The sequence below is a fragment of the Ambystoma mexicanum genome, chromosome 1p, assembly GCF_040938575.1.
Source record: "Ambystoma mexicanum isolate Mex_15411 chromosome 1p, UKY_AmexF1_1, whole genome shotgun sequence".
NCBI classification, from domain to species: Eukaryota; Metazoa; Chordata; class Amphibia; order Caudata; family Ambystomatidae; genus Ambystoma; species Ambystoma mexicanum.
Genome location: NC_090921.1, coordinates 67,879,233 through 67,885,494, shown reverse-complemented (window position 1 = coordinate 67,885,494; position 6,262 = coordinate 67,879,233). Strand labels below are relative to the sequence as shown.

Below are 6,262 nucleotides of genomic sequence, written 5' to 3'. Positions count from 1 at the left end.
GTGGAATCTAAATAGATAATTAATTACACATATTTATTATGTAGTCATTTTATGTGGAGCTATACTCAGTATTCTTTATTTACAGCTTCTAAGCACCACACATGCAACTATTTTAACTTCATGTTTGCAGATACATATCCTTTTAGGGAACTCTTTTTTCCTTGCTCTATAGCAATAGTGGTGTTAGCATCTGGGATATACCGTAATACACCATTCTTATGGGAAATGTATAGGAAACGGTTATTATCAGATCATTACATGATTTAATGTCACTTGATAGGACAGAACCGTTGTCAGAATTTAATACAATTATTTATTTTATTTTCAAAGGCAATACTTTCAGCTGGAAAATGTGCATTCATGCATTCATGCATTCTTGACATTCTTCCAATCAAGATGTCTTATGGAAAGCCTTCCTCTAGGACGCTCTGATTTCCTTGTACACCACTGATAAGACTTTGCTCAGGTTACGGGAGCTCTCTGTCGTTGGAGTTGCATGGATGGCAATGAGTGGTCCAAAGTAGGCACTGACCACAGTGAGGTGAGAACTGCAGGTGGAGAAGGCCTTATGTCTCCCAATGGCTGATGGGATTTTCAAGATGGCCGACATGATGTACGCATACGACATGATGATAAGGATAACTGCACTAAGAGAATAACAAAGGAGATGAAAAAAACATAGACTTCTATGAAGGTGGTGTTGGAGCAGGTAGCTTTGAGGAGGGGTGCAAACTCACAGAAGAAGTGGTTGATCAGTTTTTCACCTGAGAATTTTAATTGGCAAAGCAAGATAAGTGTTACCAAGGGCAGAGTGAAGCCTCCCGCCCAGGCAATGGACATGAGCTTCAGGCACTGTCTTCGGTCCATGAGGGTGGTGTAATGCAATGGGAAACATATGGCGGTGTATCTGTCATAAGCCATCACTGTCAAAAGAAAACACTCAATGGTGGCAAAACACGTAAAGAAGTAGAACTGCATGAGGCATCCAGCAAACGAGATGTTACTGCCATCAGCTAAAATGCCAGAGAGCATGCTGGGAGCAGTACTAGTGGCATTCCAGATTTCCAAGAAGGAGAAATTGCTCAGAAGAAAGAACATCGGAGAGCGAAGATGATCGCTAGAAAAAAACTGTAACCACAATAAGGCTGTTACCAGCAAGAGTGAGCACATAAATCATTAGGAATATGAAAAAGAAAAACTGCTTCAACTCCGGAAGAATATGCAGTCCCACGAGAAGGAATTTGTCCACATTTGTTGCATTCTTTGAACATCCTGTGGCAGCCATGTTTGTCTTCTGTTCAAGAAAATGAAAAAGGGCATGCTTTAATAGTAGAAATTAGAGATGCTTGTTAGATGAGAGTTGGTTCAGAGATAGGAATGCACATTTCTACACATGCCCGAAAATGAGATCTGAACAATTGTTCCATCTCGATTATTTGCATGTAATAACTGTTCATACTGTTTCATAAATATCATATTTACAGCATTACCCAATTTCTTTACCTTAAAAGTGAAGTTCACATTACACTTCATTCCATCAGAATTGTACAATGTACACAGCACAAAAATACAAACATATATGTGCCACCACACAAATAAGCTGTGAATATTTATACAAAGGTGTAATATGATCATAACTAAATTAATTGCATTACAATTGAGAGTAGCCTGAATTCTACATTACAAACTCTACCCAGAACGTGACAAATATGCAGGCACAAGGGATGATCGAAGGGTTGTCATAATTGATAGGTAATAGATCATTTTCTCAAGCGTATCTATGATGTATTTGAGGTTTCCACAAATGCCCAGGCTGCTCCACTGACAATGTGGCCTTCATGAAACACATCAAGCACCACAGCTAGCTCCGAATATGTCCAACATGCATACATAAGTCAATGACATGGCTCTTTCTAAGTGTGAGTTTGCATTTAGCTGCAAACATGTGCAGTTAGTAGCATTACAAAGCAAGTTTCAGGTTCAAGCCATGTATCTATTACCCTGTATAACTGTTTACTCCAACATATTGGGATGCCCTTTACTGTAGGATTATGTAGGGAGACTAGCAGGGAAATGTAACAGATGTATAGCATAGTATAGCATAATGCAGAGTGCTTACACACTTAACATGACTAACTACTAACACTGCTAACAATACCGGCTTATTGTAATACTACCTGCATTAGTAATTAGACTGGGCCAGAGTGGGTTTGCTTAGGCCATAGGCTGTTTTGCAGGTTCCAGGTGCATGAACAATCACGCTTAGATGTTACCTTCGGAAATAAATACGAAAATTGAAAGGTGAACAGCAGTGGGCCTTGCGGATGCTTGATTCAAAGCAAAGAGAGACAGCAGAATTAACTCTGGAAAGAACAATGTAATTGTTCAAGCTTCTGTAAGTAAGGAAAAAGAATGGATGTTTTGTTTCACAATTCATCCGGTCTCGGTGCCGTGTAGGGCAATATTACTGTTTAAAGTTCTCGTCGAAAAATCCAGAAAGAAAAGCCTGGGAAGTTACTGGGCGTATTGGCTAAATGTTGGGTGACAATTGAACAGAGGCATCATCCATAACATCACGATGGTATCCAAGAATGGATGGAGAAACAAAAAAGAATGTATACAAAAATATATGGGTGTTGAACGAAAATTTGCTTAAAAGCTAAGGATAGGAGGGAGACAGTGGTTGGACACGCAAAGAGCAAGGACAGAGAAAGGAGGATAAGTAGAAAAACGAAAATTAGCAGCCTAGTTCTATGCTTTTTTAAATGTTACCATATGTGAGGTCTGCTGACTAGCGCATGTTTTGAGTTAAGTCTGTGGTGAAAATGTTGCAATAGTGTCCTAATGTTTTAAAAATAGTTTATCCTTTCACTAGCGTTAACATGTTTTCCTCAAAACAGTTCTGTAGGGTATTTTGTGGAGATTTGGGGCCTGACGGTATTTTATTACCGCCGAAAAATAACTTAGCAATAATCACTCTTTGTATTCAGATTTGGCCATGTGCAACAATAATACAATGGACATGCATTATTTCAGCACCCAGACCTGCATATTTGGTATACGTGGTTGGTGGTATTTTGGTGAGCATAATTCCCTTGTTTTATTTGTGGCCCCAATGTCCAGAATCCCTTATCTTTGCTTAGATTTTTCGTGTGATCACTAGAGAGACCTCAGACCTGCATTCTAGGAATACCACATTTCCAGTGATAGTGTTGGTGTGCCACCATGGGCGAACTCACTGACTTATTTACGACAGAGAGCTATATGTGGTAGTCTTGTGGTAATTTCCACTACCTTATATACGGTAGGGAGCTATGTTCAGAGAGTCTCTCTTCCCGTTGGCTCATGTACCTCCAACAAGTTATGCTACAGTCACTCACAATTATTCATACTGATTCTGACATGCACACATCTGTCTTAAAATGACCGTTGCACTGTTTAAAAATCTCCCCACATCATTGGCATTGTAATGGTAAATAGAAAATAAACCATCCGTCTGTTTTCAAATATTTTCTGTATTATAAAAGTTGCATTTAGACATGATCTCATTCTTTACAGAAATAAATAAAATGGTACATTAAAAGCATTTTCTATGTCACACTGCAAAGAGCGTGGCGGAGAACAGAACTCAAATTGCAACATTGGTATTTGATTAAGACACGCACAGGAATCCTACACTGACTGCATATTTTCGTGCACACACCCGGCTCCCACGCTTAGGTAATTACCTTATCTGAGTGTTCTTCAGTTGTTCTCTTTGTGAATGTGGCTCTCTTGGATTAACTCCAGCAAAAAGGAACGCTTGCCTTCTCAAGCCGGGGTCATTGCCTGGAATTCTCAGCTTTTTCAGATAGGAATGCCTCAGCCAGTGGAAAGGTTTTCCTTTCAGCTCTCCCCAGTCTCGACTGCAGCAAAACACCGGAATCTGCATTCAGTCAAGACCCCACAGCCAGGTCTTCTCCCCAGTAGTGCAGAAAGATGTCTCCTGTCTTTTTCCCTGATACTGCCCACTAAAACTTTCCTCTCAGCCCTCTGTATGACGTGTCCCAATGAAATCCATCATCTCTCATCCTCCTACTCTTCAACAATAGCTTCGCTTATACATTTGCAATTGTTGCAAATCTGACTTCCTCCTTCCTGCAGTTACTGTGCACAAAAACACGGAGAATCAGGCAGAGAAGAGAAGAGAAAAATCTGCACACACATTTAAATGGTTTTCAGAGTATGCCTAATTCTGCAGTGGAGAACACATTTTATTAGTGGGTTATATTAAAATAAGGTTTTATTAGTCAGGTTAATGGTTAATAGGTTAGCTGTTAATTTTCAAATGTGTCTCTAGCAATATAGGCATTTCAGGTGAAAAATAGTGTGCATTTTTAAATGAACACGTGTGCTTTTAACTGTAAAAATAGATTTGCATCTTATATGTTAAAATCGTTTTTGACTGAATAGTCTGTCTTTCCTTGTTAATCTGCTAACCCATATAGCAATGCACCGCACCCTTGTGGTGGTGGTGCTGCAAAAAAATTGTGCTACTTGTGCAGTATTGCTGTACTCTGTACTGTAACACGCCAAATATCCTTACATATACCCTCCTTTTGTTTTTAGAACCTGGCTATAATCCAAGCCAATTCCTAAAAACAACTTGTTCTATTTTTTTTTACAATATAGCAATCCAACAAAATGAATATTCATGTGCATCAATGAAAATTTGCAATCAACATTTCATCTGAGTCCATCAGTTCATAAAATGTTCCACATTTGCCTTCTCAGTGGAAGTGGCATTACTTTAAGTTTAAATTTTCCAAGTCAATTAAAAACAATGAAATAAAACAACTAACTAAAACAAATAAGTAATATAACAAGTTAAAATAAATAATTAAAATAATAAATACGTGGAACTTCATATGCCGGAACTTTTGTTTTGTCTCTTTTGGTATGTCCCGACCAGCGATGTTATTCGGTTCATTCGAGTACTCTTTCATCTTGGCAATCTTGAATCCACAGTAGTCATCTCTTTTGGCATTCCGGTTATTTTGTCTTCACCTCCACCTGGAGGCAGGCATCTTTTGGTTTTCATCCAGGGGACTCCAGGACTCCATCATCTCCCGTGGCCTCTGATCCCGGAACCTCCGACCAAATAATGTTAATTGTCTAAATCAAAATAGAAAATAAACAGATTAAGTACATAGCACAATACTAACTTCATCCTTTTGCCAAAAATAAAACATGCTTGGTAAAAATATTTCTTTTCTTTTTTTTTTTTTTCTGAAATTAAACACAAGTTAAAAGAAAACAAGCATATATAAAACAGCATTCAATATTTAATACACTTTCTCTCTGCACACCAACCACGAGCTTCCGTTATATGTGCATTTATTTATTTCTTTATTTATTTATTTATATTATATATTTTTACATATATTACAGTGTTTATGTGCCATCATAACAATCAACTTTTTTTAACTTCTTTGTCACTGCCTCCTGATTACACCCATTTATTTTCTCAAGGGACTCTATCTGTTTCTACATGCTCAAGCTGCCTGATCTCATGCCTGGGATGGCATGGTTTGATTTGATTTACATGGACAAACTGCTCTATTGCTGTTTCACCTTCATTTTTCAAAATTTTATACACTACAGGAGAGACTTTATCTATAATTCGAAATGGCCCCTGCCAGGCTGCTAGAAATTTAGAATTTTTCTGTTTACTTTTTCCAAAATGAAACTTGTACACCTGATCCCCTACACTGTATTCCTTTACTGATGTCTTTTTATTATAATATGACTTTGCACTGTCAGCAGCTCTTTCCAGATTTCTCTGCACAAAAGCAAATGCATGTTGCAAATGCCTCCTCAGTTCATCAATATATTCATGAACCGTGGATGCACTCACTAGAGTTTGCTCATGTGTTCTGTATAGTAGGTGTTGTGGTAACACCATTTTCCTACCTGTTAAGACCTCATGGGGGGCTAACACCTGTTGCTTTGGCAGGAGTCGACCTGATTGCCATTAAAACCAATGGTATTCTGGAAATCCCAGCTGGAACCTGCTTCTGCCACAAATTTCTTTAAAATATCCACAACAGACCTATTGCTTCTTTCAACTGTACCTGAAGACGCCGCCCGATATGCGATATGTAGTTTCCTTTTCACACCTAGTATTTGCCATACCTTGCTCATTAGAGTACTTGTGAAATGACTTCCTCTGTCTGACTCAATTCTTTGTGGCAACCCAAACCTTGAGAACACATGGTTCACC

General features: G+C 38.5%; 1 pseudogene; it reads right to left on the bottom strand.

Annotated features, from left to right (window-relative positions):
- Positions 1-418: 418 nt before the first annotated feature.
- On the bottom strand, positions 419-1,083 carry LOC138448260 (olfactory receptor 6B9-like; annotated as a pseudogene).
- Between the last annotated feature and the right edge of the window lie 5,179 nt (positions 1,084-6,262).